The sequence below is a fragment of the Xyrauchen texanus genome, chromosome 1 (assembly GCF_025860055.1).
Source record: "Xyrauchen texanus isolate HMW12.3.18 chromosome 1, RBS_HiC_50CHRs, whole genome shotgun sequence".
Taxonomy (NCBI): domain Eukaryota; kingdom Metazoa; phylum Chordata; class Actinopteri; order Cypriniformes; family Catostomidae; genus Xyrauchen; species Xyrauchen texanus.
The window spans coordinates 7854001-7873663 of NC_068276.1; positions in this window are offsets into that span (position 1 = coordinate 7854001).

Below are 19663 nucleotides of genomic sequence, written 5' to 3' on the forward strand. Positions count from 1 at the left end.
CTCCAGCACCACCAGATTGACGACATCCACGGCGCCACGGGTTCCCTCTGCCAGCAACCATTTCCGGCAGGCATCCCGGAGCTGTTGGGCAAAAGTGAACGGGCGGCTGTGCTTCCCGAAGCTCAGGGACCTGAAGAGCTTACGACTCTGCTGGGCTATGACCAACCCGTTGTTGGATGGCTTTTCTCAAATGCTTGTAGTTAAGGAGGCTGGCTGTGCCACTAGCTGTGCCTCCCCGGTGAGTAAGGGCAATAAGCAGGCTGCCCATTGGTCAGGAGGCCACTTCCATACCTTGGCCGGTTTTTCAAACAAATCGAGGAAGGCCTCTGGGTTGTCATTCGGCCCCATCTTCATCAGGGTCACGGGTGGGGTGGGCCAGGGGGCGTAGTGCCAGCCCCCTCTCTGGCTATCAGGCTCCCAAACACCTGCTGGTCCTCCGCTTGTGCCTGGAGCAGGAAATGCTGTTCCTGCACCAGGCTTACCTCCATGAGGGCTAGATGTTGGCATTGTTGGATGCTGGTGAGGGTCTTGAAAACTTTGCCCAGTGATGAGGACTCCATAATGGCATTCTCCTCCAAAGCTGAGTTTTCTACACCACTGAGATAGTTTCGAAGTTCGTGGGCAATGGAGGAGTCAAGAGACAATGAATCATGTTCAAGGTCAGTGTTTATTTTTGGTCCCGTTGCACACTCTTAGTCTTAGGACACTCCACTCCACTCCAGCATAAACAAACATAAACTCTTATACACTGTTTAGATTCTTTGATAATGTCGGCTTCTCAGGTACTACACTCTTGTGTCGCTCTCATTTACATTTATGCATTTGGCAGACGCTTTTATCCAAAGCGACTTACAGGGACAATCCCCCTGGAGCAACCTGGAGTGAAGTGCCTTGCTCAAGGACACAATGGTGGTGGGTGTGGGGATCGAACCGACAACCTTCTGCTTAACAGTTTAGTGCTTTAGCCCACTACGCCACCACCACTCCACGCTCTCTCTACCACATTGATGCTCTGGCGTGCCTAATTAGGTCACCATCCTTATAATGAGAGAAGAGTAATCATAACCCAGATGATGAGCCTTACCGCTCTCCCTCTCCCGCAGAGAGACACATGACCACGCCCCCCCCCCCCATGCCACAGTCCTTTTTTGCTTGAAATTATTCTCCCTGCCCAGTAGGTGACGATATGCACAAAGAAGGTGAATCAACAAAAATACAAGAAGAAGTATGTGAAAGTGATCTGTTTCTCACCAAACCTATCATATCGCTTGTGGAGATATTGATTTAACCACTGGAGATTTTTTTTGGCATAAACATTTTGGCAACCATTCACTTGCATTGTATGGACCTACCAAATCTTAATTTGAGCTCAGCAGATGAAAGAAAGTCATCCACATCTGGGATGGTATAAGGGTGAGTAAACGATGAGAGAATTTTCATTTTTGGGTGAACTACTCCTTTAAGCTTTTCTCTTTAAAAACAAATCAAAGACAAATGCGGTTTTGAGGTTAATTTTTTTATTTTAAGATTACAGGTCAATGTACACTTCAATTCACTTAAAAAACAAAGTGTATAATCCAGAATTCCTGGTCAAGAACTATACTTTCCTTGACCTAGCAGAGAAAGATTAATCTATCAGAGAATCGCAGCCAACAAAGCCTGCCAAACAAGCATGATAGCAACCACTCTCTCCAATGTCACACTGTGAATAATAATGAAACGATGGAACGATGATGTTTCTTTACACTCTCAAAGAGCTTTCTTAAAAGTTTCTTACTGCCCATTATATGTATTGGCATGAAAGTCAGCTAAAAAAATTCCTCCTGATGGATCGCCACCTTCTCGTGGTCTGGGGGCTTGAATGTCTCAGTGATCCAGAAAGCTACGCCAGCAGTAGGGCCATCCAAGCTGTACAGGTCAAAGGGTAAAGACGAGACTAAGGCCTTGATCAGACTGCCACTAAAAATCTGATTTTTTGCATATCCAGATTGTATCCAGATGAGTTTTTGAAAGTCTGGACAGCAAAAAAACACTTGAAATCGGATTTTTCAGAATCTGATTCAAACCACATCGTGAGGTGGTTTCAAATGCGATTGAAATCTGATTTTCTCATCCAGTCCGGACAGTCTGGCTCCTCAATTCGGATTTCAAATGGTCTTTGTGTCACTCTTAACGCGACACACAATGATTATGTCAAAAATCGGTGACAAGAAGCATGGACCATCACAATATTTGCCAGTCTGCTCCATCGCTGAGTTTTTATTTTGCGACGGAGTGTAAGCCCGTTTATTGGTCCAATAGTGGTCTACAATAATACGGGTGAAGGTCTCTGCATATTACTGTCTTTCCTTTTACGCAAGTCAACAAGATTAAATGAAATACATTTTCTCTTATGTATTACCTTGTTATTTCATCTGACTCCATAAATGAAAAAGGTTTTAATGATATCTGAGCATCATTAAAAGTGAGCGAATGTTTGATTATTCTTTTTAACTCTTTAATTATATTTTACCCATTCAGTTAAGAAAACTGTCGCTTTGAGGTCCTCGCATGTTTTTCTCTTCTATGTGGGTCTCACGATCACAAGCTAATCAGTTTTGGATCATCAAACAGAGGTAATTGCTATATACCTAAGATCGGTCACATTCACGTTTACACAATCAAAGATACTTCAGTATAGCCCCCATGGAATTGCATACACTTGAATTTAACTTAACGTTTTCTTCAGTAGAGGTCATGGCCACTATTACAGATGTAAGTTGACCAACATAACTTCTCTTGTAATAGCTTTGGATTGGCCATGCGTGGTTTCCCGTGTACACTTATCTGGAGAAACATCGAATTAAAACAGAGGTAAGACACACCCGAATTTAGATTGGACAAGCAGCATTTGCTGTTCTGAACTTAAATTCCCTTTTTGTCTTTGCAAACCAAGTACACTTGAATGGACGCCAAATATTAGTCGTCACTAATCTGACGCATACAAGATGCATACAGATTTGCAGTAACATACAAATCGTTTAATCTGCTTGGGAAAACAATTTCAGAGTCAGTCAGAATAACATCAAATGTTTACAATTATTGACCAGGTAATAGAACAATAATTCAAAATCCAATTCATAGAGTAAAATCATCGATCAATCACATATATTAACAACAATTCGGAAATCGAGGAATTTATAGAAATATTTACCTGGCAACAAAAACTACACACAGCGATCGTGTAGGATAGTCTACCTACAGACTCCCTGAACCTTTTGCCCATTTTCCTTATAAACCCAGATAATTCAATATGCTTACCAAATGGTGGTGTCTGTCATTATAATTAGATTTTGGTCCCCTATTGAGGGGTTCACAACTGTGGGATCAGAATTTGTAAAAAGAAGGAAGTTCATTTCTTTTCTTAAATGTAAGAAATATAATGTAGTGTTTCTTCAAGAAATGCATCTTTCCTCACAGTAAGCTGAACAATGTGGGAAGATATGGGGTGGACATGTTTTCTTTAGTACAGGCTCAACTAAGATCAGGGGAGTTATTACATTTATAATAAACATCTACAATTCAAATGTCTCAAACAGATTAAAGATAAATTAAGAAGAGTCATTATTGTTTTAGCAGAAATCCAGGGGAAAAGGTTGATTTTGGCTAATATTTATGCACCTAACGCTGATGATCAGGGCTTTTTTATAGATTTTGAAGGGATGTTGCAAGCTGCTGGCACCCCTCATGATATAATATTGGGAGGAGACTTTAATCTTTTGATGGACTCAGTCATTGATCATAGTGAAGCAAAAGTGTGTAAGCTCCCTAGGGCATCATTGACGCTTCACAATATGTGTAAAAATCTTGCTCTTACAGATATTTGAAGACTTTTGAACCCATATGGTAGGGATTCTATTTTTTTTTTCTTCAGTCCATAAGATTTATTCTAGAATAGATATTATTATACCTAAGTCCCTCATTTCATCTGTTGTGAATTGCTCAATTGGAAACATCTTAGTCTCAGATCACACCCTGGTGAATTTAGAGGTGTTCCAAATACAGACAAAAATAAATCATATAGTTGGCACTTTAATGTATCCCATTTGCAAATCCTGAATTCAATCGAATGTTAAAGAATGAAATCACTTTTTATATGGAGATCAATTGGTCCTCAATATTCTCTGTGGGCGTGACTTGGGAGGCACTTAAAGCCTTATTCATCAAAAAATCTAAAGCATGAGAACTCGTGGAGTTGGAAGAGAATAATAAAAAGGCAGGGCTGAAGTGCCGATTGTCATCTGATGTCTTCAGAGAATGAACCCGACTGAAATACAGATACAATTCTATTTTGTCACAGAAGGTGGAGTTTTTGCTATTCGGGGCAAGACAGTCATTCTTTGAGTCAGGGGACAAAGCAGGGAAGCTTTTGGCTAGATATATACAGCAGAGAATTCTATCTTGATCTCTATAGTTCCATGTCTTCATCTACTGATGAAGATATTAGAAACTTTGTGGAACCATTAGAACTCCTTAAATTGACAACTGAGCAAAACAATTCTCTTGATTCTGTGATAAACTTGAAGGAGCTTGGATAGGTAATTAAGGTCTTGCCTATAGACAAGGCTCTGGGCCAGATGGCTTTGCCCCTGAATTTTTTTTATCTTAAACTACAGAATTGGCTCCAATTTTGCTAGATGTTTATATGGAAACATTAAAGAATTGAAAGCTTCTGCCTACCATGACACAAGCCCAGATCAGTCTGATTCTTAAAAAGGACAAAGATTCAAGCGAGAATAGGATTATCTTTTTAAGATTTAGGAAATATACGGGTTCAGGAATTTTTTTATTGTATGGATTAATTTATTTATTAGACACCTGGTAGCAGTGGTACAAACAAATTGATTCATTTCAGATTATTTTACTCTGGACAGGGGCACCCAGCAGGGTTGCCCTCTTTCCCCATTATTGTTCTGTCTTGCCCTGGAACTATTAGCAACCGTGATAAGAAAGGAACATGATTTTCCAGGGGTGGTGGCAGGAGGTATGGCGCATAAGCTTTTGTTTTACACAGATTATATTTTATCATTTGTCTCCGACCCCATAAAATCTATGCCTTGTCTCCACAGAATACAGTCTCAGGATACAGTCAATTGGTCAAAATACAAAACTTTGGCTATGACAGCGTACTGCCCAGTAACGCCTTTTCAGCCGGGTGCTTTCCAGTGGCCCAAACAAGGCATTAAATATTTGGGCATTTTATTCCCAGAAAATTTGTATGATTTAGTTAGACTTAATTTTGACCCCTTAATAAAAAGGTTTTTGAGCAATGTGGGATGGTGGGCTTCATTAAGTTTATCTATGATTGAGAAGGTTAATGTTTTTAAAATGAATTGTATTCCAAAATTCAACTGCCTACTACAGTCTCTCCCTGTAGATGCCCCCTCTCTTATTTCAAGCAATTTGATTGCATAGCAAAGTCCTTCATTTGGAATGGTAAACATCCCATATTATATTTTAATAAATTACATAGGCCGTTTGACAAATGTGGGCTTGGCCTACCCAAGATTTAGTTTTATTATTATGCATTTGGCCTCAGACATCTGGCTCATTGGTCACCTGAGAGAGCCCCTCTCAGGTTTTGTATTGAACAGGAAGTCCTTGACCCTATTTTGCCATTGCAAAGCCTTTCTATTAAACTAACCGGAGAAGTTAAGTCACACCCGTTATCTCGCATTTGCACACGGTATGGACAAAAGTGTCCAGAGTGTTTAATTAGGACATTTATGTAATTGTTGCCTTGAGCTTATGGCTGAACCCAATATTGCATATTAATAAGTCCCCTTTCTGCTGGTCAGCGTGGATTGTAAGGGAGGTTAATATGATCAGTGACCTATATGAGAGTGAAGTGTTGAGATCTTTTGAAAATATTGTTCAACATTTCAGGATTCCCAGATCTCAGTTCTTTAGGTATTTACAGCTGTGCCACCTGCTCCGTATTATGTACTTCTGTGTATGTGTGTGTGTGTGTGTGTGTGTGTGCGCGCGCATGCGTGCATGTGTGTGAAGAATAGAGCTTGTGTATGAGTAGGGGAGAGGAAAAGATGGACGGACAAGAAGAACAAAAATTATGAGAAACATGATATATTTTAAACCTACTTTATCCCTCAGTAAGAATGTAAACCTCCATGAAAGACACAGAGATGTTCTTCACAACGAATCAGACACAGGTGGGTAAGTCACATTTCTTACACAAATCAATGTCTTAGTCTCATTACAGGCTCCACCCATCTGTGTCTACTTCTACAGGCTTAAAATATAAAATAACACAGCAAACATTACTAACTGTGGGAAAATGAAACTTAAATATATTTCTCTAGATCTCTGGGTTTATTGGTAAATAGTCCAGTGTTTGGGATTAAAAATGGGGGAAAAAGGGCATGTTTCTGAGAAAAGTGTTGACAGGTTTAATCCACAGTTAATGTTGCAGCATATGTTGGCCTCTGCACTCACTATGAACCTAGTGATTTACATAGAATTTTTAATAGTATAGGCTTGCACATACACAAGATATGAGTGGAATGGATTACAAGTGTACTGCTCATTGCCAGGGATGGACTAAGACTACAAAACTGTCTAATCTATCATATTTCTGTATTGTAAGGATCATGAAAAGTGGTTGTTCCATCCGAGAATGGAACTTTATCAGAATGTGAGTGTGCAGTGAATTGTGCAGAACTACTTGCCGGTGTGAAACAGTGTGCCCAGAAGCCCTGCAGTAGCATGATGCACGCAACCCTAGCCCTATGTGAAACAGAATGCAGTATGCTGTAAGGAAATTTTAAAACAGTATTAAACTACATAGATGTCAGATATCTTCACTATGTTTCATGTTTAATTCAGCAAGTTGCCTTCAGCAGTGTTTAGATGTTTCATAGCAGAAATAAATGACCAAAGTAGGGCTATCACGATCACTCAATATACTGTAGTTCAAATACTTGATTAAAAAAATCCTCAGTTACAAAATTGCCAAATCTAAAATAAGGCAGTAGTGATGCAGTCCATGGATGAGAGTGAATTCAGTGAATGCTAAACTCGCAAAAAAATAAAACATTAATGTTCCCATTGGAAAGGGTTTATAAAGGGATTCATTAATGACTAATAACTCATCTACAAATGCATGAATAAAAAGGGTGGATTTCATGTAGTGCCTGCTAATAGTGAGCCAATTTTAACTCACATGTTTTAAATGCTTAATCAAGGCACTTATTCATACATATTTTAATCAAAATCATAAAATGTCAAAATTCATGATTAATGTCATGATCCAGAAAAAATTTACTAGTATAGAGATAATTACTGTAATGCCTTGACTTTGCAATTTTGTTCATTTTAATTTAAAAAGAATGGTGCTACTCTGAGTTATGTCTTGCCTAGTCCTCTGTGGGTCTTCATGCTCACCCAGTGCATTGTTTGACAGTTCTTATTTCTCTATAGTTTTTAAAAGATTGTTCACAAAAACTTTCATTTTATGGGATATTTAAATTTTAATCATACATTATATAGCTTTAGATTAATTTATCAACTTTCGTAACCTAAAAATGGGCACCTTAATGCAAAATGGACACCCATGTTGTTTAATCATGAGTTAACCATGAACCATTTATTATCCACATTATCAACCTATGATAATTTACCTTGAAGTGGACCCCGTGAAACAATTATTGATTTACCAACATTAATATTCTATGAAAGTGTACCTTAATGTAAAGTGAACACCCAGGAATAATTTATTAATGGGCTGAATGTTAGTTAGCTCTAAAAGTGTACGTTAATGTAAAGTGAACAACTGTGAACAATTTATTAATGTGTTACGAATGTTAGTAAGCTATGAAAGTTTACCTTAATTTAAAGTGAACACCAGTAAACCATTTAATAATAAGTTGTGAATGTTATTAAGCTTTAAAGTGTACCTTAATGTGAAGTGGACAGCTGTGAACAATTTTGTAATGAGCTAATAACATTATCAACCTATAAAGTGTACCTTAAATCAGACAATTATGAAACATGTATTAAAAGAGTTTCTAACTCCTGCACTTAATTTATTAATGAGTGAATTTTAATGCTTCAAGATGACATAATTTATCATTCATATTATTCAATAACTAAATGAACATACAGTATATTGTGTAATGTAGTCTGATGAACATTAAACCATTCTGAACTTTACATAAAGCAAATAAACAGTATAGCAGACATTCATTAACATTCAACATAGGAATATAGACATACACTATCATTAAAAAAATAAACACAATAATATGTACTTAGGATTTATTGTTACATTAGCATAGCATATTGTAAAGATCTCCTCCAAGGGATGACACTTGACGCAGTGGCTCAAAGGTGAGGGTCTTTATTACTAACAATAATAATTATAACAACGTGCAAGGAGCACTCTTTAAACAGCCAGCTTAATGACACAACACAGTAACTCTCATGTCACTCTCTCCCCCCCATGGAGGCCCTCTGGCTGCCTTTTATGCCGCTCTCCCCGTGCTCACTGAAATTAGAGACAGGTGTTAGACATAATTTAGCTCAGGTGCAAGCGCCCTTACCGCTTTTCTCTCCCGGACGGGCGCTTGACCACGCCCCCGCTGCCACATACCCCCACCGCTCGACTCAGGCCGGGGCGTCATCCGGCCTGTCTACCACTCCCCCCCCCATTTCTGGAGAGGAAGTAGGCGACAGCCATCTGCACCCCCGGTCTGTGGACCACCTTGAATTTAAAAGGCTGGAGGGCCAGATACCAACGGGTGATCCGGGCGTTAGTATCTTTCATGAGATGGAGCCACTGCAGTGGGGCGTGATCCGAGCAGAGGGTGAAGGCCCGCCCCAACAGGTAGTAACGGAGGATGAGGACCGCCCACTTGATGGCCAAACACTCCTTTTCCACGGTGCTGTACTTAGTCTCCCTTAAGGAGAGCTTACGGCTAATGTACAGCACCGGGCGCTCCTCCCCCTCCACCACCTGCGAGAGTACGGCCCCCAGCCCTCTGTCTGAAGCGTCCGTCTGCAATACAAAAGGGAGAGAGTAGTCAGGTGCATGAAGAAGCGGCCCCCCACAAAGTGCGGCTTTAATCTGCATAAATGCCTGTTGGCACTGCTCCGACCATTGGACCGGATCTGGAGCCCCCTTTTTAGTGAGGTCAGTCAGCGGACTGGTGACGTCCGAATAATTAGGCACAAACCTCCTATAATAGCCAGCCAGCCCCAGGAATTGCCTCACCCACTTTTTGGTCTTGGGTCTAGGGCAAGTCGCAATCGCTGCGGTTTTGTCAATTTGGGGACGCACCTGGCCATGACCCAAGTGGAACCCCAGATACCGTACCTCCACACGCCCAGTCGCGCACTTCTTAGGGTTTGCCGTGAGCCCCGCCCGCCGCAGCGATCTCAGGACGGCCCTCAGATGTTGCATGTGCCGCTGCCAATCATTGCTATAAATGATAATATCATCTAAATAGGCAGCGGCGTATGCGGTGTGCGGTCTGAGGACCCTATCCACGAGACGCTGAAACGTGGCTGGTGCTCCAAACAAACCGAAAGGAAGCAGTCACAAATTGGTGTAATCCGAACGGCGTAGTGAAGGCTGTTTTCTCACGGGACATTGGTGTCAAGGGGATCTGCCAATAACCCTTTGTTAAATCCAAGGTCGAATAAAATCGAGCAGTACCTAACTGATCGAGCAGTTCATCAGACTCCGCGTCGACTTTTCTGTAATCCACACAGAATCGAACAGACCCGTCGCTCTTGGGAACAAGAACAACTGGGCTGGACCAATCACTGTGGGATTCCTCTATTACGCCCATATCAAGCATCGCATCTAATTCCTCCTGTACTATTTTCTTTTTATGTTCGAGTAAGCGATAGGGGCGGCAACGCACCACCATGCCCGGCTCAGTCTCGATGTGGTGCTGTATGATGTTTGTACGACCCGGTAGAGGGGAAAACACATCCGCAAATTCCTTTTGTAATTCGGAAACCTCTGTGAGTTGACGCGGTGAGAGGTGGTCTCCACAAGTAACCGGAGTGTTAAGATTGCAGATTTTGTTTACCTCCGGTCCGAGCTCCGCCCTCTCCGGAACTACCGTGGCCAACGTCACAGAGGCCGCCTCCTCCCTCCACAATTTCAGAAGGTTGAGGTGATAAATTTGACGTGCGCCCCCTCTATCGGTACGTTTAACTTCATAATCGAGATCCCCTACTCGTCGTGTGACCTCAAAGGGTCCTTGCCACTTGGCGAGTAATTTAGAGCTCGATGTTGGGAGTAATACGAGTACCTTATCTCCCGGTGCAAATTCCCATAGCCCTGTCATACAGCCGGCGTTGGCGTTCTTGAGCTTGGAGCAAATTCTCCTGTGTTAGTCGCCCCAGTGTGTGGAGTTTTGCTCTAAGATCGAGAACGAACTGAATTTCATTTTTGCTATTAGAAGGTCCCTCCTCCCAAGCTTCGCGGATGACATCAAGGACACCGCGTGGGCGTCGCCCGTACAGCAGCTCAAATGGGGAGAACCCTGTGGAGGCTTGTGGGACCTCTCGTACTGCAAACAACAGGGGGTCTAGCCACTTATCCCAATTTCTAGCGTCATCGGGTATGCAATTTACTGAATCATGTTCTTGAGCGTTTTATTAAATCGTTCCACTAGGCCATCAGTCTGCGGATGGTAAACGCTAGTGCGAATCGATTAAATGCCCAAGAGCTCGTGAAGTTCGCGAAGTGTACGTGACATAAAAGTCGTGCCTTGATCGGTGAGGATTTCTTTCGGAATCCCCACCCGGGAGATTATCTTGAAGAGTGCCCCTGCAACACTATGTGCGGAGATGTTGCTCAGAGGCACTGCTTCCGGATATCGCGTCGCGTAATCCACTAGGAATAACACGAAGCGATGTCCGCGTGCTGACCGTTCTAATGGCCCGACGAGGTCCATCCCAATTCTTTCGAAGGGGACCTCGATCAATGGTAGAGGGCGCAATGGCGCTTTTGGGGTGGCCGGTGGATTTACCAGTTGACATTCACGGCATGCCGCACACCACCTGCGGACGTCACCGCCAATGCCCGGCCAATAGAAATGGGCTATTAGACGGAGAAGTGTTTTCCATTCCCCTAGGTGACCGGCCATAGGATTATAGTGAGCCGCCTGGAAAACCATTTCCCGGCGGCTCAGTGGAATCAATAATTGTGTCACTTCCTCCTTTGTTTGAGCGTCCTGCATCACTCTATATAACTGATCTCTAATCATGGCAAAATATGGGTATGAGATGGCGATGCCCGGCCGGAGCTGTTGACCATCAATTACTCTCACTTGGTCAAGAGCATGTTTAAGGGTTTCATCCCGCGACTGCTCTAGAGGGAAGTCCCCCTCAGGGAATTCCCTGAGAGGAGGGGTGGCCACCTCGCCCCTTCCCTCATCATTCCGAGCAGCCGAGGACGGCCCCTGCTCTGCCTCCCCTGCCAAAGCATCGCACACCGCACACCTCTTTATGCAGGACCCATCCGCACAAATAACCTCTAAAATATCTTTAAAAATCGGCCAATCAGTACCCAAGATTAGCGGATGAGTGAGGCGGGACCTAACCGCTGACTCCACACTATGGTTTCTTCCCCTGAATTTAATCGCCAAAGTCACCATGGGATACTTGTGAACATCCCCATGCACACACCTCACCCTCACCAGTTTAGCTAAACCCAAAGCCCCGGGTTGAACCAAGTGTTGGTGGATGGTGGTCTGATTGCAGCCGGTATCCAGCAAAGCTTGGTAAATACCCCCCTGATCCTTACCGGAATCCGGTATGCTCCAGCCCGATAGGGGGCAGCCTGCGGGACGTCGGAGACCCGCACCACCGTCCCCACCTCCATCAGCGGACACTGATCCCGGAAGTGGTCCGGATCCCCGCACCTCCAACAGGCCGGCCCAGGCGTTGCGGTCGCACTTGTGCTGGCGGGCGCCCTCACCTGAGGAGGAGAGCGGCTGAATGACGGGGAATGGGAGGGTACGTTCTCCCAAGGCCGGGAAGCTGGTCTCTGGTACACTCCACGCCTGCGCGGGGCAGGAATGGGCCCTGGGAAGAGAACAGAGCGAAAAGACATGGGGGGGGAGAAGGCAGGGGCAGACACAGGGGAAGGGGGAAGAGAGAGAGAGTAGGAGGGCTCGTCCGCCCTTGGGATCGCCGCCAGATGGTCCTCTGCAAGACGAACTGCTTCCTCCAGCGACGCCGGGTGGTGGCACTGGACCCACTCCGCCGTTGGCCAAATTGCTCCAGTACCACCTGATCGATAACACCCTCGATGTCGCGGTCCCCCGCGAGCAGCCACCTCCGACAGGCGTCCCGGAGCCGTTGGGCAAATGCGAATGGGCGATCGGACATTTCCAACTTCATGCCCCGGAAGAGCTGACGATTCTCTTCCGGGCTCCGACCAACCCGTTGCAAAATGGCTCTTTTTAGGTCTGCATAGGCCAGGAGGTTAGTTGCCGGCAGCTGTTGAGCCGCGAGTTGAGCTTCCCCGGACAGGAGAGGAACTAAGCGGGCTGCCCATTGTTCATGCGGCCAGCCCCAGATTTCTGCCGTTCGCTCAAACAAATCAAGGAAGGCCTCAGGATCATCTGCTACCCCCATCTTCTGTAATGTGGGCGGGGGCAGCGTGGAGCGGGTGTCCGGGGTCGCAGCTGTGGCCGGCGCGGCCTCCGGCTGAGGAGGCTCCGGATGGCGTGCCGGTCCTCTGCCTGAGCCCGCATGATCTCAAAAAACCGGCGATCCTGGTCCTGCCGGAGCTCAAGCAGGGATTGTTGGTGGCTCTGGTGTAGTGTCGCGAGGGACTGGAGGACCTCCGTCAGCTGGGAGGACTCTACGGGGCGACCCATCTCCATACTTGGACGAACAAGTCCCGGGTTTCGGCACCAGTGTAAAGATCTCCTCCAAGGGATGACCCTTGACGCAGTGGCTCAAAGGTGAGGGTCTTTATTACTAACAATAATAATTATAACAACGTGCAAGGAGCACTCTTTAAACAGCCAGCTTAATGACACAACACAGTAACTCTCATGTCACTCTCTCCCCCCATGGAGGCCCTCTGGCTGCCTTTTATGCCGCTCTCCCCATGCTCACTGAAATTAGAGACAGGTGTTAGACATAATTTAGCTCAGGTGCAAGCGCCCTTACCGCTTTTCTCTCCCGGACGGGCGCTTGACCACACCCCCGCTGCCACACATATATTTAACTTACTAATACTAATATATGCAAAAATGTATCAAATAAATTGATAAATAAATAATGTTCAGAACACATTTCAATAAAGGCATAATTTATCTATCTTTTATAGAACACATCACAATGCACACATCATTGTATTTTCAATCTTTTACACAATCTGAGCACTGCCACATTAAAATAAACATTCTGCAAAGTATTACAGTTCACCAAGTAAGTTCATGCACACCACATGGATTTCCTGACTTTTTTCATGCTTCACATTGTGACTTCCCTTACCAGTGTCCGCCCCCTTGCCAATCAAGCTTTGAAAAGTCACATGATCCTCTAGAAACCAGTCGTGATTCCCATACAATTTTTGCAAGCAGGACTGGTAGTAGCCAACGTACAGCAGTTTGATTTAAACAATCTAAATGTCAGAAAATGTCAGAGGCAGGACCCAAACTCAGAGATTAAATTAAAAAGGGAATTTATTGATAAAAAATAAATAAAAAACAAACCAAAACTCCCACAAGAGGGAAACACAAACATAAACTACCCTGTAGGGGGGAAAGGTATCCAGGCTGGGGCAGAGGGTAACAGGGAATAAAAGAACCGACTGGACTGGAAAAGGGAACAGGGAACAGGGAATAACAAGAACGCGAACCAAAACACCGACCAACAGACCAACTGGAAACATATAAGCACACAAGACTAGAAACAAGACGACTGGTATGGGCTGAAATATGTGCCACCAGAAACTGAATTTGAACCATTTATATTTGAATTTGAATGGCTAAACTTGAATAATTGCATTGAAAAACTGAATTTGAATCACATAATTTGAAATTGTATTGTTTAATTAAAATTGAATTTATTCAAAAACTGAATCTGAATTGTATCATTTGAAATTGAATTTATTCGTTTGGAACTGAAGTCCAATAAAATTTGATCCTCACTGAAAATTAAACTCTGTATATATCTTCACATTCACTTCTCACAATTCAGATTCAGTTCTCAAATTCAATTTCAAGTTACTGAGACAGACATCCGGGTATTTGGAGGATGAAGGAAGAGCAATCGAGCGCAGATCGATAGATAGCGTTCATAGGTTGGTTTCACGTGACGTCACGCTGCTGCATCGCGAGAGCGCAATTCAGATGGAGGGCAGGAAGTTAAATAGCTGAGGATCTGCCGTCTGGCAAAATGCCAATGTTTTGTGTAGTTTACGGCTGCTCCAATCGTTCTAATCGAGAAAAGGGAAAGGGTTTTTATAGAGTACCGAAGATTGTCACTCATAAAGGTGAGAAATGTAAAAGCTCACAGAACAACGCCGTAAAAGTTGATTTTTAACGTACGTCTGCGGTCGGGAGGAGCAGAGTCTGTTAATGCCCGTGTCTGCAGCTGACCACTTCGTCGGAGGTATGTTAGCTAGCCAACGTGTTTTTTGTGTCTGTGTTTATATAGCATTAGGTTGTCATTAAATGCTCATTTACTTAGTAATGCTTATTAAGTTACCGGTAGTCTAATATGGACTTGATTGGGGCTTTTAGGTTGCCCTAGCGCTTGTCTAATCTTTCGGAGTCTATTGTCCCATTGGAGTAAGGAGGAGGGAGAGGGATAATAATCAGTCAGTCCAGTACCTGAGCCCTCACACATGTAGTGTCCAATACCTGATCCCTGCTTCTTGGCTCTGATGATGATAAGTAAGAGGACATGGAGTAGTAGTACCTGAGCCCCGACACATATCAGTCTGTTAATATGTTTTCAACAAATGTAATACTTTTATCCACTAGTCCAATTGTACTGGCTATATGTATTATATGTAATGAAATGGATTCTAATCTGTTATTGCACACCATGTTCTTGTTATTATAACAATTGTTGAAAAATCTAATCTTGTAAATAAACCACCATGTATAATTCTGTCTTATCAATGGCATTTAATCTTTTCATTTAAATTATACAACAGCCAGAACTCACAAAGACCACACTCATAACAATAGTCAAAATGTAATCTTGTCTCATACAACCGTATTGATATAACAGCAATATCACACAGCCCACTTTCAAGAGTGCCTGGATCCTTTCATTACATTACACATGTGAGTTTGTAACTTGCTGTCCCAGTATTTCTGGAAGTATACCGTTTCTAAAAAAGCCTAACATCATCGGGCAAAATCCTTTCAACAAAAATGTCATTGTGGTTCCACACAACAAAATCACAGTACTCAGCGTCTACAATGTGAAGCTGTCCCTGAACTTGGTAGTAGTAGTCATGAGTCCGGTCCAGCATGACATTATCCCCATCATTGATGAGGCAGAAGCCCTTTTCCCCAGCACACAAGCGCAGATTGGCTTCATCTTGGTGAGAGTGTGGACACTAAAATCACAGAGAGAAGGACACGTGAACAATAGATTAACAAATATATTTTCTGCCTTTTTGCTCAGTTTAGGACTTGAGACACGACTCAGTCTCGAGATTTAGGGACTTTACTACAACAGAGACTGTAATATTACCTTAATCTTGCAGATGCCAGTTCCGTGACAGTCACAAGCAACAATCCCATCAGGGAGGACCCCATGTATGGCCACTTGGGGTTCAGCCAGAGACCACTGTCCATATAGGAGAAGCCTGCATGCTCCCGACCCATCAGCTTCTCATAGACTCCTCTGGCTTGTGCTTCATGTTTGCATCCATAACTGTACACAGTACACATGCAAAACATGAAAAGGAAATGATTACTTAGTATTGGATGTGTAGATCCAGTTCAGTGATTTAAATGCCATTTCCCTAACCCCTATACTTAGTTCTACTCCTGCATAACCATAGTCTTATAACCCTATAACTAATAACTAACGTGCACCAAAGCAATGTGTTACTATACATTTCATTTAATATTCCACCAGTAAGATACATTTACTTAATAGACAAGCTTCTTTTTATCCAAATTATACCCTCTGTTGTCAGTGTTTCTTTTTCTGGACATAAACACTGTTTACACGAGGCCTTACCTCTGCCTTACCCTAATTCAAACCCTAAATACCTTGTAGCGGCTGTGGTGAACCTATATGCTTCTGGGTAGCATATGGCCTTGATCAAGCTCTTGGATGGTTGCTGGGGGTTGGTCTTAATAGCTTGTTTCAGCTTGGAAGCAGTTCTGCGTCCAGCTCTTTGCCTAAACCAAATCCTGCTTGCACTCTGACTTCAAGTTGCCCTCTCTACAGCCTGGACCTGGGACATGATGAGCTCTTCTAGCTGGAATACCTGGCATAGCTCTCCAAGCTCTTTGGGGGGTAGCTGCAGAGTCTCTGGTGTTCTGTATTCAAGAACAGTTTTAGGAAGCATACTAGATTTGGGGATGAATTCTTTGTAGTAAGGCTCCCTAGCCATCAGTGCTGCACTCCTTGGACAGTTTTTGCTTAAAGTCTCAAAAAACTAGCATGTGTTTCTGACCCTCTCTTCACTCTTGGGCATGAAAGTGATTTCCCAACCTGGTTTTCAGTTGTCCTGCCATCAATAGAACGGTCAAGCTTTTTTTTTTGGCTTTAGCAGAGAAGTCGATCAGAGCTACTGGAGCAGCAGGAATCTGAAAATAAGTTAACACAAAGAAGATCATTAAGTCCACATTTCTGTGGTCCATAACCATAACATATCTATATGCAGTATAAATCTGGCATTTATCCTATGGCTGTGAGCAAAACAGGTAAGGCTATCATCACAGGATTGAGATGCCAAACTGTGTTTATGTGGGTCTTTGCTGTCTTAGCTTCTCTTTGTCCAACAGGGAAATTGTGACTGACCACATTGTCACAAGCTACACATGTTAAGGCAGAATATAGAATAGAAATAATTTAATAATCCCCAACATTAGGTATGATGGAATATAATGAAAATCCCCTAAAAGAAGATGAAATGTAGGCTAGATGAAGACAAGCAATCTGCCTGATTAAGTAACCAAAGGGGCACAATATAAACATTAATTTAACATCATAATTTAGCCTACAGTTACAGTGTCCAAAAAAATACAGTGTCACCTTACCTTTTTTACATGTGATGGCATCAGCCACTTGCACTGCTCTGTTGTGCAGGAAGCTGTATCGCTTTCTTTCGAAGTGTAAATGTGCTATTTTTGTGTTCTAGTCAAACGGAATTAACTAACTTATGCATTCAATTCAAATGAATAGGGCTAGTGCTATGGTGTAATTGCCCTGAAGTTTATGGCCTTACATTATGCTAGCACCTGCCAAACACAGCGACACATAACTTACACGCTTACTACTCTCTCTCTCTCTCTCTCTCTCTCAGTAACGTTACTCTGACAATGACAACCACGAGGAGAAGTTATCGGGAAAAAAAATCACACTGAAGACATGACCAGTCTACTTGGCGGCGGCTAACACTAGCTACGTTTGCAACAACATTTTCACCGGAGGAAGAGGCAAACGCTTAGAAATAATAAACACCAGGCAAAAATGTTGTTACAAGAGCTAGTAGGCTACCATAAAACGTGGGATTATAGCTACTGTTTGCAACGTCGGGAGAAAGATTTAATTTCCCTGTTTCTACAAAATAGCTATAACATTAACAACAGTTAAACAAAAGATCGTTAGATCGTAAAAAAAAAATTCATTACCGTATTTGTCCCAGCCGAATCCATGGTGGTGGTGGTCACGCAAGTCAGGCAAGCACTTCTTCTTTGTTTCATGGCGGGTAACGTACTGTGCTCCAAAACATTGGTGCTGATTGGCCCAAGAGGAGTCCTGTGCGCCAATGAACGCTATCTATCGATCTGCGCTCGATTGCTCTTCCTTCATCCTCCAACTACCCGGATGTCTGTCTCAGTAACTTGAAATTGAATTTGAGAACTGAATCTGAATTGTGAGAAGTGAATGTGAAGATATATAGAGAGTTTAATTTTCAGTGAGGATCAAATTTTATTGGACTTCAGTTCCAAACGAATAAATTCAATTTCAAATGATACAATTCAGATTCAGTTTTTGAATAAATTCAATTTTAATTAAACAATACAATTTCAAATTATGTGATTCAAATTCAGTTTTTCAATGCAATTATTCAAGTTTAGCCATTCAAATTCAAATATAAATGGTTCAAATTCAGTTTCTGGTGGCACATATTTCAGCCCATAGACTGGCACTGAATAGCAAACACAAGGAGACTAAAATAGGGAGAGAAATCAACAGGTTAACAAGACAGGGAAGGTGTGAATAATAAACTAATAATGGGCAAACATGGAGGTGGGGTATGACGTAAGATAGAGAGAGACATGCGGCGATACAGAAACAAAACAAAGCCACGTGCTATCATAAGACAATAAAACACCCGAATGACATGAGTGCAGATTAGCAAGACAATGAGACTATTTACGCCCATGCCAACTGACAAACAATACGAGAAAATGTGTAGCAACAGCAAACAAAGTGATGCCATGCATTCTCACACTAAACAAAAACCTGAGCGTACATTGCGAGGCAAACACCATGCGATGCATTCAACAGGCGACAAAAACAAGACAGGGCACCTGTGCGAGAGTTCGGCCACACACACACCCGACACATTAGACCGAAGTGACCGAACCACAGCACAACACGAAGACAGCTCACGACACGGGCGTGCAATGTGAGCGTGATGAGAGGCTCCCCCATGTTTGTAAGACAAACTATTGACACAAGTGCATGCTGCCAAGATGACATAAGTGTGATGCACCCACGTCAATAACATAAAAACCTGGAGCATGAGTGTCCGGATCCCAACACAGACCAAAAATTAACCTGTAACTGTCAAAGGACATGTTTTTTTGTTGTTGAAATGTGTATTTATGTTTTTGTTATAAATTAATGTCAATTTGAGTGCATTCAATTTAAAAACAATTCAAACGATATTCAGAAGCCAGTATTTATAATGTATGCCCTTTGAGGTGTTTAAAGTTAGGGGTTCTTTAAGGAGGATTTACGTAGAAAACGTGATGTCACATGACCCGGTTCAGTTTGGAGCGGGTCTGCGTCATTTTGGGTCAATGAACATGGATGCAGAGAAACGACATGTAGTCTGGAAAAGAATTGCCTAATCTGCATGGTTTGAGAGGCGTACACGTTTTCACGGTGTCTATGGTGTCTACTGAAGAGAGAGTAAATAAACAACAGAAGACATCTGTATGAAGCGTGGCCTTTATTTCGTCAGACCAGTGCAGCTATAGTGAAAACGTGACGCCATTACAGCCGACAGCTTAAAGAGTGGAACGGCATCGGCTGGATGAGAAGAGGAAACGAGATCGCGGGCGCATCGCGTACAGAAGAGACGTCGGATACGAAAAGAAAGCACGATCGCGGGACTGTCGCGTGGAAAGAGAAAGCGTCAGAGACGAGGCTTGACGTTATGCACGCAATTGTCACCGCCAGGGAAGTACCGCGACCGGAC